The 16,449-nt window shown below is 42.2% G+C and overlaps 1 pseudogene; it reads right to left on the minus strand.

The window, feature by feature from the left end:
* The window catches only part of LOC125120776 (uncharacterized), an 84,151-nt pseudogene extending 76,020 nt beyond the window's left edge, over positions 1-8,131 (minus strand).
* Between the last annotated feature and the right edge of the window lie 8,318 nt (positions 8,132-16,449).

Raw genomic sequence — 16,449 nt, forward strand, 5'->3', positions numbered from 1 at the left:
TATGGAGGAATCAAGTTCCCTGACTTCAGACTATACTACAAAGCTACAGTCATCAAAACAGTATGATACAGGCACAAAAACAGACATATAGATCAATGAAAAAGGATAGAAAGGCCAGAAATAAACCCACCCACCTATAGTCAACTAATCCATGACAAAGGATGCAAGAATATATAATGGAGAAAAGAAAGTCTCTTCAATAAGTGGGGCTGAGGAAACTGGACAGCTACATGTGAAAGAATGAAATTTGAACACTCTAACACCCCACACAAAAATAAACACTAAATGGATTAAAGACCTTAATATAAGTCTGGATACCATAAAACTCTCAGAGGAAAACAAAGGCAGAACACTCTCACATAAATAGCAGCAATATCTTTCCAGATCTACCTCCTAGAGTAATGAAAATAAAAACAAAAATAAACAAATGGGACTTAATTAAACTTAAAAGTTTTTGCACAGCAAAGGAAACCATAAACAAAATGAAAAGACAACCCAGAGAATGGGAGAAAATCTTTACAAAAGAAATGACTGACAAGGGATTAATCTCTAAAATATACAAACAACTCATGAAGCTCAATATTAAAAAAAACCAAACAACCCAATCAAAAATTGGGCAAAAGATTTAAATAGACATTTCTCTGAAGAAGACATAGTTATGGCCAAAAAGAACACAAAAAGATGGTCAACATCACTAATTATTAAAAAAAATGCAAGTCAGAACTACAACAAGGTATCACCTTGCCTCAGTCAGAATGGCCATCATCAAAAAGTATACAATCAATAAATGCTGGAGAGGGTGTGGAGAAAAGGGACCCTTCTTATACTGCTAGTGGGAATGTAAATTGGTACAACCATTATGGAAAATAGTATGGATGTTCCTCAAAAAACTAAAAGTAAAATTACCATATGATCCAGCAATCCCACTCTTGGGCACATATCCAGAGAAAACCATAATTCAAAAGATACATACACCCCAATGTTCACTGAAGCACTGTTGAAAACAACAGCCAAGATATGGAAGCATCCTAAGTGTCCATCAACAGAGGAATGGATAAAGATGTGGTACATTTACACAATAGGATATTACTCAGCCATAAAAAAGAAAAAAAAATAATGCCATTTGCAGCAACATGGATGGACCTAGAGATCATCATACTAAGTGAAGTAAGTCAGAAAGAAAAAGACAAATATCATATGGTATCACTTATATGTGGAATCTAAAAAAAAGGATACAAATGAACTTATTTGCAGAACAGAAACAGACTCAGAGACTTTGAGAACAAACTTATGGTTACCAAAGGGCATAGGTAGAGGGAGGGATGGATAGGGGCTCTGGGACTTGCATATATACACTGTGGTATATGAAATGACTGGCCAATGGGAATGTGATGTACAGCACAGGGAACTCTACCCAATATTCTGTGATAATCTGTATGGGAAAATAATCTGGGAGAGAAAGGATGTGTGTATACTTATAACTGAGTCACTTTGTTGTTATAGCATAAATTACCACAACATTGTAAATCAATTATACTTCAATAAAAAAAAAAGAAGTAAACAGAGAAGAAAAACAGAAATCATCTCTTTGACAAACCCTGATGGCACCTGTCAATCTGGAGCCTGTACTGAGAGGATTGGGATTCCTGGGGGCCAGCCTTCTGCCTGCAGAACAAGGCTGGGAGGACATTTTGCTATCCACAGAGGGGGCTCACCCTGTGGGAGGAGCTCTCATCACAGAGAACCCATGCCCACCTAGGTCAGGCTCAGGGACCCCTGAGAGCTTTGCCCTGAGCCTACAAGGGTTGTCCACACAGCCAGAGAGAGAGGATCAAAAGCAGGATGTATACTTTCCAAGTGAATAGATGATGATAATGGGGCCCCAAGTACATAAGTTAATAAGCCCAATGAATGGCAAAATTGATTATATATGCTAATTAAACACAGCAAATGTTGGCTTGTGCACTTCCCCTGCAATACTTACTAATTATCATAACGTAGTTATTGATAAGCAAGCCATAAGCAAAGAAAATCGATGGTTTTACAATTTTCAGGCCTTTTGGAGGGGGGTGGTCTTTGAATGGAGTAGGAACCATTTCGAGAGTTGCTTTTAGTTCTTGATTTATTTAAATCCTTCCCACTGGAATCTGTACCTGCAAGAAACAGCCTCGGAGACTGAGCACAATTCAGATTTCATTCTAGCCCATAATACATATAACCTGTGAGCTGGAAAAGCAGACAAAGGCCACTCATATTTGAACACTTACAGAATGTCACATAAAAAGCTGAATATTCAGGGTTTGGCGGGGGGAATATTAGAACACATTTTACGGGATCACTGCACAATTCTCACCTTCCATTCAGATTTGAGAATTTTACCACTGAGATGCAGAGTTATCTGGATGCTCTAAAAGTGCAGAATCTGGGGCTCTGGCAAAGAACAAAAACCGAGGACATTCAGGAGCAGGTTTCAATGGCATCAACAGCCTGTGATAGCATGTGCTCTCCAAGAGTCGTTCTTTGTATGCCTTGGAAAAACCCAAGAAGCTACATGTGTTCTGGGCACGTCCTTGAAAATATGGGCATCAGCAAAACGATTGTAAATGGCCAGGGTCAGGGTGAAATGAGAGCTACACAGGGAAAAGAAAATGAAAAGGAAAAAGATAGGATTTTGGAAAGGATGCAAACACATTTAGACTGTGAACATACCTGTTAAATAATTGAAGACTTTGTTCTTAATCCTCAGTCTCAAGGACAACTATTAGGTTCGGGCTGAGTTCCAACCCTTGCGTTTTCCTCTGCAGCTGATGCCTCTTGCAGGATCCCGCGGGTTTGCTCTGCATTGTAACATAAACAGGAATCACAGTTTTGGCAAGATGCTCATCCACTTGTCGCTGCTTTCCTTCCTTTCTCTAAAGCCATCTGTGCTGGAGATGTGGCTGTTTCAATAGTACATAAAAGGACAAATAATCATTGAGTTCATATCTTTCTAAACAAACATCCATTAGTTCATTGAAAATTGGATCATTATAAGTCATTCGATATAAATAATTGCTTCTTGGGCTAGGAAGAGAGGGGCCATTTTTCAAAAGCAAATGTTGGTATTTTTGGGTACATGGCTTTGGAGTAAATATTCGCATTCCTTGTAACATGTAAAAATGGGTTCCATGGAAACAGGGAAGAAGGAAAAGGAGGAACCAGAATCTCTTTCTTTTCTTTTAATTTTTATTTTATAGGGAGGTATGTATAGTTGATTTACAATGTTGTGTTAGTTTCAGGTGTGCAGCAAAGTGATTCAGTTATACATGTACATATATTTGTTTCTTTTCAGATTCTTTCCTCATGTAGTTTATTATAGAATATTGGGTAGAGTTCCCTGTGCTATACGTAGGTCCTTGATTATCTATTTTATATACAGTAGTGTGTACAGAATACCTTTCAAATGTGGCTTCTTCCGAGCTGCTGCCCCAGGACACACATGGCTTGGCCTCAGCTTGGGTTTGAGAGACAGAGTCAGAGGAAGGTTCACCAGTAAAGCTCATTTTCTTCCCATCAGGGACCTGACCATGATTTCCACCTTAGCTTGGGGCAGCATCTTCATCTCACACCCAATTCAAGACATCTGAGGCTTTGTTCCCTGTGAGCCTCTTCATCCCACATCCCATCTGTCACAAGAGGCCATCTTCCCTGGCAAAGTGCTGATGACAGCCGATTCAAAACCTTCCATGGGGCCCCTTCTGCATCCAAGGACCACCCAACAACCTCTCTGCTTGCCTGCCTACACCGACCCTTGCTCTCACATATACCTCCTTTGTTGCCATCCTCCTGTTCCAGCCCCCATCCTCCCAGGGTGTGTACCCAGTGCTGGGTCCTGAACCTGCCAGGTGCAGACATGTCATGATCCATGCGCTCACATGGAGTCTCAGCACCATGGAAGAGCTCACCCAAGAGATAGAATGAGGGAGAGGCTGGCTCTCTGCATGTTACTCATATGCTCACATGTACATGGTCCTTACAGCACTGGATCTTGCCTCTCCTCCCAAGAGAACAAGGGTGGGAACAGGAGAAATGCCACGGCCACCCTAAGGGGTTGGAACTGCCATAGGGATAGGCCTCTTGCCCTGGTGCAGGGACTTCTCCCCCACAGTTAGGGATGTTGGATATTCTTCTCATCTCTCTTGGCACAAATGACCTGTTATAACAACTAGTGCTGTCCATAAACAACATTAAAATGGGGACATAAAAGACCCTATAGTGTTCCTGGGCCCCAGGATCTCACTGGCTGGTGATACTGGTTGAAATATAGTAACTTTTGGCCTCTGCCTTTATACTGATTAGATCATTTTGCTTTCACAGATGCTCCAGAGCATAACTACTAAATTGGAGCCTTTCTAGCATGGTTTAATAGTATGCATTTGTTTAATAGTCCGTATTTCTGGTCATGGCAGCCGGCCCTGTTTGTAGTGTAAGAGCAGCAAGCTGATTCAACACCCTGCACAATGAGAGGAGATGGGTTTCCTTCTGAATGGAGATGTCATGATAACTCATCATAAAGCAGACCCCTCCAGGCACCCACAGAGGGTGAGTCCCATGGGGCACAGGTGGATCCCTGGACGCTAGAAGGAAGTGAACCCAGAATAGCCAGGAATTTCCTAGGGAATCACCGACAAAATTTAGTGTTTGTGGGGTTTTTTGGTGGTTGTTGCATAGTTCTACAGATTTGTGTAACCACTACAATCAGATTATTTCTTTTACAAATCAAATATTTCTATTTTTATTTTTACTGAGGAACATGTTCAAACATGCAGAAAAGTATAGACAATAATATAAGAAATAGAATATCCGTATTTCCAACTCTATGTTCAACAAGTGTTATATTTTCATATAAGAGAATTTTTTAAATAATTAAAATGTTAAAGGTACAACTAATACTCCACTTGATCCTATTCCCTCTCCCTCTTCCTTTTCAGCCAAGGTTATTTCTTTACAAGAAAAACATTAAGGAACAAATAAGTCACTCTGTAATTGACCCTTGCCTAAAAAGTTAAATAACTACTATAATAGATATTCAGGCTATTTTTGACTTACCAACATTTTAAGTTAGATTGTAAAAAGTATTTATCAAAGTTTTTTGTTTTTTTTTTGTCTTTTTGTCTTTTTTGCTATTTCTTGGGCCGCTCCTGCGGCATATGGAGGTTCCCAGGCTAGGGGTCTAATCGGAGCTGTGGCCGCCAGCCTACGCCAGAGCCACAGCAACGCAGGATCCGAGCTGCGTCTGCAACCTACACCACAGCTCACGGCAACGCCGGATCGTTAACCCACCGAGCAAGGGCAGGGACTGAACCCGCAACCTCATGGTTCCTAGTCGGATTCGTTAACCACTGCGCCACGACGGGAACTCCTATCAAAGTTTTTTTTAATGTATGACAGATGTTTAATAGCAATAAAGGTCTTGACAATAAAAAATAAAGAACTGTATTGTTCTTGTTTACCATAGTACTCTATAGAGTTGTACCGAATTAATAAATGAATGTATGGAAAAATACTTCTCTGATAAATTTTCGTGTGTATGTACATAACATATATATATTTACAACCTGAAATATGTATAAATATTTATATTACATCATAGCCTAAAATAATGTATAAGTAAAGATAGACCATTTCACAGAATATTATGGGAGCTGTGGTACGTATGGGAGAGTTTACAGAAATATAATTCACAATAACTTTTTTTTTGCTTCCCCCTCCGCCCCCCGGCCCTGAGGCACATGGAAATCCCTGGCTAGGGATCAGATCCGAGCCTCAGTTGCCACCAAAGTTGTGGGAACTTGAGATACTTAAACCCCTGTGCTGGGCCGGGGGTAGAACCTGTGTCCCAATGCTCCCAAGACACAGTCAGTCCTGTTGTGTCACAGCAGGAACTCCCACAACAGCCTTAAAAACCAAGGATCATTCTTCCACTGAGACAAATCTCAAAATACACGTTCTGTTGTAAAGCTGGGATTCTTAAGTTTCAGGCAAATGAAGAACAATAACCAAACATTTCAAAATCCTTTTCTGTAATTCTCAGATCAGTGGTACCCACGTTCCTAGGCCACAGCATCATATATAGGGATCCCCTTCTTTTGCCTCTGTTCCCACAGTCCTACAACTGCCCCAGTCCTACAACTGCTGTCATCACTTTTCCCAAACCTACCTTGTCTGTCCAGTTCTGTGCTGCTTTTCTCTCTCACACTTCCCTCCCTTCCCTCACTCTTCGTTCCTTTAATATATTAATATTGATTGACCCAAACCCTTTCTCTTTAGAAGGAAGGAGGCAGAAATTGGAATAATTATAAGGCTCTCTTTGGAAGGCTAGCAGAAGAGAATGACTTCCATGCTAATTGTTGGAAATAAATTTTCAAAGATATAACACACATACAATAAAATTCCTCCTTTTAAAGTAATACAATCCAGTTTTTTTTTTGTTTTTTGTTTTTTTGGTTTTTTTTTAGTATATCATGGATGTACTCAACTTATCACCACTACCTAATTTCAGAACATTTTCATCACCACCCAAAGAAACACTGTATCCAAGAGCAATCATTCCCATTTCCCTTTCTTCTAGTCCCTGGGAACCACAAATCTGTCTCTGTGGATTTATCTATTCTGTATCTATTCTGGACATTTCTTTTTTCTTTTTTTTCATCTTTTGCCCATTATTAAAGAGCATGTATTTTTCTTTTTTTTTTTTTTTGTTTCTTTAGGGCCACACCTGCAGTATATGGAGGTTCCCAGACTAGGGGTTGAATCAGAGCTACAGCTGCCTACCTACACAAGCCGCATCTGCGACCTACACCACAGCTCATGTCAATGCCAGATCCTTAACCCACTGAGTGAGGCCAGGGATCGAACCTGTGTCCTCATGGATACTAGTCAGATTCATTTCCACTCAGCCATGATGGGAACTCCTATTCTGGACATTTCATATGAGTAGAATCACACAGTATGTGGCATTTTGTAACCAGCTTATTTCTTTTAACATAAAGTTTTCAAGGTTTATGCATGTTGCAGCATGTTTCAGGCCTCCATGACTTTTTATTACAGAGTACTATTCCACTGTGGATATGTCACATTTTGTTTATCCACTCATCACTTGATGGACATTTGGGTCATTACTTTTTGGCTAGCATGAATAACGCTTCTGTGAACATTCTCACACAGTTCCTCCCCCCTACCTCCCATGGACATATACTTTCATTTCTCCTGGGAGTATACCAATAAATAGAATCCTGGATCATATGGTAACTCTTACATTTTGAGGAACCATGGCAATTTTTTTGTCTCCACCTGTAGAATGAAACTTCAGGCAAACTTCTATTAGCAGGACCTTAATCTATTAACACTTTATGCCTTGCAATTAAAACCAGAAACTTAACCAGCAATTAAAACTCATTAAACCCAGAAAGGTACAAATCGTTCCATCAGACAACTGAAATCACCCCCAGGCTGTATCAGAGGTTGTGGAGGGTTTTATGTGGTATCACAGATCTTTACTTCAGTAACATGAGATTTTAGAGAGACATATTGGATATTTTTATTAAAATAAAAATCAGGGTTGCGTAGAAGCTCATGATTAAATACCCTGGCTGTGGTGCCTGATATTTCCAGGAAACCGTCATGAAGCTTTCCACTTAACATAGCAAACTCTGTTCTTACTTTAGAAATAAAGAAAAAAGCAAGTGAGCAGGTAAGGGCAGAATTCCTCCAAATGAGAGCAAAAAGCACAGAAAGCCTCTGGCCCCCTGGAGCACAGCTTCCGGAAAGAGAACTGCACCCTCTTCTCAGCACCATCCCAAGAGAGGAGCTGGTTGTACTTCTGCTGTCTACACCCAGCGTGGGAGCACCCAGCTCCCGGCCAAGTTCCTCTGCATCCTCTCTTTATAACTGCTCTGCCCGCATCTCTTTTCTGTGTAGTCGCTCTCAGTCGTAGGACCAAGGCCGACCCCACCCCCACCCCCGCCCCTGGCTTGGTCTCAGTACCTGGCTGCTGGAGCCCGGGCCACGCCTCCCTCTTGAGTAGACCTGCTCCACAGCGGGCCTCCGTGGGCACTGGCTGCCGCTCATGGGCCCCTGCCTGCAGACTCATCCCGCCGCAATCTGGAACCATTGCAGGTCTGTGGGGAGAGGGGGCCTAAGATTAACCCTGCAGTGGTGGCGGTAAGGGGATTGCGCGGAGCCAATTAGCCCCTTGCAGTGATGAACTTGGAAAAATGAACGAGACACAGCCTTGCTGCTTCCCAGAATTCCTCCCCTGGTCCCCAGCGAACACTTCCCCAGGTATCCCCCTGCATTCCCCCAAATGATTATTTTCAACATCTTAGACATAACAGGCTCAAGGTCTATACTGAAAGGTCTGGTGACAATGGAAAGCTGTGCCTGGGCTCAGTGGGCTCAACCACTCATCTCTGCCTGGACTTCTCTCCACGGTGGTTTGGGGTTGGACCTCTCCTGACAGCAGCCTGGCTGCAGACAAGGGAGGAATTTAGCCAAAGCCGGAAGTTGCCTAGGGCATTTGGGTTTTCCTAAACTATCTGCTGGCTGCCATTCTTTAGCAGCATGGTTCCACTTCTTTTAGAAATTCAGGCCTTTAGGTATTATCACTTGGTTAAATGATTCAATCCCATGTGACCTCTGTCCTCTGATCCAACTCTGGTGTCCACTTAACGGAGTCAGATTATAAGAAGGCATTATTGCTAGGTCAGGGGAGGCTTCTGCACAGGCCACGCCACACTGCAGGTTGTACAGAGGTAATATGATTGCTGCACCTGCCTGGAGCCCCCAGGCCCTGATTTACCCCAAACCACTCCCTGGCAGGGTCTGCAGGGACCAGTTCTCCTCTAGCCTCTCTCCCTTGTCCCCTGTGAAGGAAGTGTGGCCTTGGGGCCCTTTTCCCACTCACATCATTGTGTCTTCTTTCTAAAACTAAAATAATTTGCGGGTGCAGAGAAATGATTTAATGAAGCCCAATTTTTTTTCCAGTTAGTAAATTGATGAAAAGATCTGGGATTATTATTATATTCTTGCCAGTTCCATTTATAGAAGCCATTAGATAGTTTTCTGTGTGGAAGTTTTGTCAGAAATCCAAACTCCCTTGGGGTGGTTTAGTGGTAGTGCCGCAAGAAAAGACTCTTCCTGGCTTTGCTTCTGATCTTACATGTGACCTTGAGAAAATAATCTTATGTCATCATACTCCTTTGTATTAACCACATGTTTCTGATGTTTCAACATCTTGTGGCCTTGCTGACTCTGAAGAGATTGCCCCTTGAGGGCTGGCCAATTCTTAGAGATAGCAAAGGACTCACCTGCAAGCATGCCTTTCATAAGCAAGCTGACCAATCCAGAGCCCAAACCCCCAAACACCTTTATGAAGCCCTTACACATGGAGCTATTCTCCACCTGCCTTCATCACTACAGGGCCAAGTATCGGAAAACTAGGGACAGCCCCTATGCCCCACAGCCCACTGAAAGTATTCAAATTAGCCCATCCTAAGCCTGCTTACCCTGCCTCACTCCAGCTCTTCCTGCAGAAACTGCAATAAAGATTCTTACACATCTTCCTCCTGCTTTTCCTGGTTCCTCATGGGTCCCCTGGTGCTTCCCCTGTATGGTCCTGCCTGGTTAGAACAAACCCTCCTCTTAGCAACTATGAGTAACAGACTATCTTTTCAGTGGCAGTGGGCTGCTTATCTGTTTGCCTCACCCTGCCTGAATAAGGATAAACTGGACATTTCAAAATATCCATGGAAGAACAGGCTTGTAGTTGCCAAGGGGAAGGAGGAGGGAGTGGGATGGACTGGGAATCTGGGGTTAATAGGCGCAAACTATTGCATTTGGAATGGATAAGCCAAGAGATCTTGCTCTGTAGTGCTAGGAACTATATCTTGTCACTTGCGATGGAACATGATGGAGGATAATGTGAGAAAAAGAATGTTTATATATATATATGTGTATGTGTGACTGGGTCACTTTGCTGTACAGTAGAAAATTGACAGAACAGTGTAAACCAAATATAATGGAAAAAAATAAAAATCATTTAAAAATAAAATAGAAACAAAACATCCATGGAAAATACAAAGCTGGGGCTGAGCTACAACAATATGATGAAGCACTTTGAGTTTCATAAGAACTGGCCAGGAAATCACAGAACCCCACCACTTTCTTCAGCACCAGCAAGGAAGGTCATGTGCCCCATATTGAAACTTCTAAGGGAATTAGTGCCATCTTGTGGTATTTTTTAGTTTCTCAAGCTATTTCTTTTTCTTTTTAACAGCTCTGTATTTTGAGAGCAGTTTTAAGTTCGCAGCAAAGTGGAACAGAAAGGACAGTGAGTTCCCATGTATCTCTCCACCCCCTCACACTCACATTATTAACATCCCCCACCAGAGTGGTATGTTTGTTACAGTTACGAAACTACTTTGATAAGGCTAATCACCCAGAGTCCAAAGTTCATATGAGGGCTCGCCTTTGGTGCTTTACATTCTATGGGTCTGGACAAATGTATAATATATGTGTTTATCCTTATAGCAGCACACAGAGTAGTTCACTGCCTTAAGACCCCTCTGCATTGCCCCTAGTCATCCCTCCCTCTCCTCTAATATCTGGCACCCACTGATTATTTTACTGCCTCCAAATGTCACAGGCCATTTTTACTCTAAGATTCTCTTTATTTGGATGCCTACGTAGGGCTGGCGCATGATATAAAATAATGGTGAGAAGACAGACAACTTCCCTACCCAGAGAAAAGGTACAGGTTGGGAGAGAAAAAAGTCAGATAACAAATGAATAAAGTAATTACAATATAGCTGGAAAAGATGCTCAGAGATATCTTACATAGAGTAGAAAGGTGGCACATAAGCCAATACTTCCAGGATGAAAAGAAGTCAGGTGTTAAGAGTGGACAGAAACGATAACCTGGCAGGAACTCAGAGTGTGTGATACCCCAGAGCGGTGGAGAGGGGACAACATCTGGGCATCTGATGGCTGCGTGAACTGGCATCTGGGCTCGGAGGGTGTGGGATCAGGGCCATGTTGGAAAGGCTATCAGGAGCTCAGTCTTGCCAACCTTCTACGTTCTGATAAGAAATTTGGATTTTCCTCTGTTTGCAGTAGAAAGTTCCTGAGGGCTTTACCCAGGGGAGGGTTATCATCTGAAAGATGTTTTCAGAACTGGTATTAATTATCAGAAGCCTCACATTTGAGGCTGTTAGCAATTTTCATTACCCTTTGCTCTACCATTTGTTCTCTCTCCTGCTATAATATTTTTCTGAACTATTTGAATATAAATTATATACATCATGACACTTTACCCCTAAATTCTTCAGCTTGTTTTTACTAAGAATGGAGATAATCTCTTATATAACCTTAGAACAATTATCAACTTCATAAATTCATGTTAATCTTGTTATTTAATATTCCATTCCTATTGCAGTTCTGTCTGGCTGATCTAATAATTTCCTTTATAGATGTTTACCCTCCAGGAGCAACTTGGGAGTCAGGCGTCACATTTACTTGCCATGGCTTTTTCCATGCCCTTTAAGCTGGAACATTTCTACAGACTTTGTCTTTCATGATATTACATTTTTAAAGAAAACAGTTCCTTCTCCCCTATCATTACAATTTTGTTAATACTATGTCCCTCATTTTGTGTTTATATGATGTTTCCTTGTAATTACACTGGAGTTATGCACTAGGGGTACAGGATGTCCATCTGTTACTCATAGGTGATGTTAAGTTTGCTGCCTCCCCCTCAGTCAAGGTATTGTGTGATTTCTCAACCCTATGATTACTCCCCCCCCCATTGCAACTAATCAACAGTCTATAGGGAGACACTTTACAACCATAAAAGTATCCTGCTGCATCACCAAAGTGCTCCCAAGATTGCTCTTGCCTCATTCCATCTTTACAGTGATGGTGGCAAAGAGATGATTTTTCAATTCCACATTTACCTCTGTATTTCCCATTCAGGTTCGACTGCTCTGCGCTATCTCTCTTGGTCCTTGCCTACACACAACAAAGATTTGGAGGTGCAGGCCAAGAAGTGCAGTAGCTGCACTGGGATAGAGCCAGCGGCCCTCATCTCAAAAGGATGGAGGCAGGTGGTCTCTCAAGGCAGGAGCAATTAGCTCAGGACAAGAGCAGTTCTGGGTGGAAGGAAATTTTCCTTTGAACCGACACCTCATTGTAACAGTTCTGACCTGGGCTCTTTTTTTTTTTTTTTTTTTTGGTCTTTTTGGAGCTGCACCTGTGACATATGGAGGTTCCTAGGTTAGGGGTCGAATCGCTGGCCTACACCACAGCAACAGTAATATGGGATCCTAACTGAGTCTGTGACCATACACCACAGCTCATGGCAACATCAGATCCTTAACCCATTGAGCAAGGTCAAGGATGCAACCTGCGTCCTCATGGATGCTAGTCAGACTCATTTCCGCTGAGCCACAGCAAGAACTCCTGACCTGGGCTCTTTTAATGAGCCATTCTGGTCCATCTCCCCAAGAGAAAAAACGCTCCTGCCAGTTACCTCAGAGGTTGAAATCAAGAGTTAAGTAGCAGTGTACAGCAAGTCTTATTTAAGCCCTCAGAGAGAGCAGGTCGCACTAGGTAGGGGCTGGTGCTGGCTGCAACTGGATCTTTACTTATATTCCTGTATCATGGACCTGTTTGAGGACCCCCTATTCTCTTGCCCCATGGCCCCTAATTACATGCCCCCCCCCAGCCCTGCACGCTAAGGGCTGAATGTTGTTTTGATCTCTGTATGGGGGGGGGGGGCGTTTGGATCCTTTGATTGGTTCCAGACAGGACTCCTTATTTGCATAGGAAAAAGGTTATAGGGAGGTGCTCCGAAGAGCATTCCTCTGGTATCTGCAGGTGTCTTCATTGTTTGTTCACAGGCCTCCTGTTTTTTGGTAACAATAAATGGCCTATTTTGAATTACCTGCATCAGAGTCCCTAAACTATCCTACCTAACATTATCAGTAGGAATTCCTCTATTTTTCAGTGGTTTATCACACACTCTGTACTTAATTGTTTTTGATACTCAAATGGTCCCAGGTGTGGCCAGTGGGAGCCCCTCCAAGCTGGTTCCCATATTCTTGTGGCAAGTTCTTATCATTTTGGAGGTGGTGGTGAGCACTACTTTACTTTCCAGCAGAACAACGTGCTCCAGGTTTATCTTCAACCTACATGCTCCAGCCCTGGAATCAGCCCCTTCTCCAGGAACCCTGGTTCCTTTAGTGAGCAATGGCACCAGCGGTCAAAACCTTGATGCTAGGTGTGTTCATTGCTGCTGGGTATATTTCCTTCTTGACCCCGTCAGCATACAGATTTAGGAAAAATATGCATGGATGTATACATACACATATGCACATACACATATGTGCATCAGTGTTAAGTACACGTGCACACAAACAAGCATATTCACACATTTAATGAGTTCATACTGATCTCTCCAATTCCAGTCTATTTTCATAGGGTTGTTTCCTGACTTCTCATATTCTGTATTCATATTTTTCTTCTACAATAAGAACTGTAGTTCTCAATAACATCAACACAGCTACTCATTTATTCCATCTTATTACACACCAAAATTTGTTTCAGAACTCCTTTGCTCAGGAGTTCCTGTTGTGGCTCAGTGGGTTAAGAACAAAACGTTATCTCTGTGAGGATGTGGCTTTGATCCCTGGCCTTGCTCAGTGGGTTAAGGATCTAGTATTACCAGAAGCTGCGGCATAGGTTTCAGATACAGCTTGGATCTGTGTTGCTGTGGCTGTGGTGTAGGCTGGTAGCTGCAGCTCTGATTCAACCCCTAGCCTGGGGACTTCCATATGCTGCAGGTGCAGTCCTAAAAACAAAACAAAACAAACCCCAAAAACATCTTTAACATGTTTAAGTGTCATTTACTATTTCTTTTTGTAAATTGTGTATTTCTCTATGGGATTTTGGATGTTTTTTGTTCTCAATTTTTAAAATAGTCATAAATTTGGGAAATTAGTCCTTTATCTGTGGTATACATTGAAAATATTTTTTCCCAATTTGTCATGTTTCTTGACTTGCTGATAGTGACTTTTCCCATGTGAATGTTTAAATTTTTTAAGTAGTGAAATATATCCATCCTTGTTCATTGATTTGCCTCTAGGTGTTGAGTCATAGTTTAGGATGCCTTTACTTATACCAAAGTTGAAGAATTCACCTATATTTTCTTCCAGTATTTGTATAGTTTCTATTTTTACACTTAGATTGTTCATTCATCTTCAGTTCATTCTTGTGCCTGATGTAAGGAATGGTTAACTTCAACTTTTTTCCTAATGGTCATTGAATTCTCCTTCTACTGTGCAATTTTCTCTCCAAAGATTTTTTTTTGGGCCACCCCACGGCATATGGAGTTCCTGGGCCAGGGATCAGATCTGAGCTGCAGTTGTGACCTAAGCTACAGCAGTGGCAATGCCGGATCCTTAACCCACTGTGCCAGATGGGGGATTGAACCTTTATCCCAGCACTCCCAAGATGCCGAATATCCCAGTGCCCCACAGCAGGAACTCTTTCTCTGCAAAGACTTGATTGAATTCTGTAATGAAAGGCACCATCTGGGCCTGGTGCTTCTTGTGAGATAATTATTTATTTCTATTTATTTATTTTTTGTCTTTTGTCCTTTTTAGTGCTGCACCAGCAGCATATGGAGGTTCCCAGGCTAGGGGTCTAATCGGAGCTGTAGCCACCGGCCTATACCAGAGCCACAGCAATAGCAGATCTGAGCCGCATCTGCGACCTACACCACAGCTCACGGCAATGCCAGATCCCCAACCCACTGAGCAAGGCCAGGGGTCGAACCCGAAATCTCATGGTTCCTAGTTGGATTCGTTTCCAATGCGCCACAGCGGGAACTCCAAGATAATTATTTGGTATAACTTTACTTCCTCTATGGAAATTAAAGTGTTAAAGTTTCTATTTCTGCTAGGGTAAATTTAATTTGCCTTAAGAAATTATCACTTCTTTTCAGTTTTTGAATTTATTTGTAGGGGTGTGTAAAGTAGTTGCTTGTACTTCATTAAATTTCTTCTGTATCAATAGTTATTTTCTCAGTATTCTTATTCTGCATATTTGTGCTTGCTTTCTTTTATAATGATTGTAGAAGTAAATGGTTTGTCTGTTTTGTTTATGTTTCTGAGTCAGGATTTTGATTTATTTTGTTTCGTTTTGTTTGCTTTTTAGGGCCAACCCTCAGCATATGGAGGTTCCCAGGCTAGGGGTCCAACTGGAGCTACAGCTGCCGGCCTACGCCACAGGCACAGCAATGCCAGATCCGAGCTGCGTCTGTGACTTACACCACAGCTCACGCAATGCCGAATCCCCAACCCACTGAGCAAGGCCAGGGATTGAACCTGCAACCTCATGGTTCCTAGTCGGATTCGTTTCCAATGCTCCACGACGGGATCTCCTGATTGGGTACTCTGAATTAAGATTTTTCGGTTCCGGAGTTCCCGTCGTGGCGCAGTGGTTAACGAATCCGACTAAGAACCATGAGGTTGCAGGTTCGATCCCTGGCCTTGCTCAGTGGGTTAAAGGATCCGGGGTTGCTGTGAGCTGTGGTGTAGGTTGCAGACGCGGCTCGGATCCCCTGTTGCTGTGGCCCTGGCATAGGCTGGTGGCTACAGCTCCGATTAGACCCCTAGCCTGGGAACCTCCATATGCTGCAGGAGCAGCCCAAGAAATGGCAAAAAGACAAAAAAAAAAAAAGATTTTTCGGTTCTCTCTCACGTTAATTTCTGCTTGTATCCTTATTATTTCCTTTCATGTGATTCCTTTTGCTAAATTTTGTTGTCATTTTTCTATATTTTTTAAATTTTGAGAATTTATTTCTTTTATTTTTATTGATATAGGTGTTAGAGTTATAGATTTTCCTCTGATCACTGATTTAAATGTATTCCATAGATTATTTATTTATTTATTTGCTTTTTAGGGCTGCACCTGTGGCATATGGAGGTTCCCGGGCTAGGGGTCAGATCAGAGCTACAACTGCTGACCTATGCCACAGCCACAGCAATGCAGGATCTGAACTGCTTCTGAGACCTACACCACAGCTCACAGCAAAGCCTGATCCTTAACCCACTGAGCAAGGCCAGGGATCAAACCCACAACCTCATGGTTCCCAGTCAGATTCATGAACCACTGAGTCACGACGGGAACTCCCGGAAAAATTCTTTATTTCCCCTTCTATTTTAAATGATATTTTTGCTGGATAGAGTATTCTAGGTTACAGATTTTTTTTTCCTTTCAGCACTTTAAATATTTCTTGCCACTCCCTTCTGGCCTGTAGGTTTCTGTAGAGAAATCAGCTGATATCCTTATGGGGATTCCACTATAATTAACACTTTGCTTTTCTCTTGCTGCCTTTAGAATCCTCTCTTT

The sequence above is a fragment of the Phacochoerus africanus genome, chromosome 2 (assembly GCF_016906955.1).
Source record: "Phacochoerus africanus isolate WHEZ1 chromosome 2, ROS_Pafr_v1, whole genome shotgun sequence".
In the NCBI taxonomy this organism is placed as follows: domain Eukaryota; kingdom Metazoa; phylum Chordata; class Mammalia; order Artiodactyla; family Suidae; genus Phacochoerus; species Phacochoerus africanus.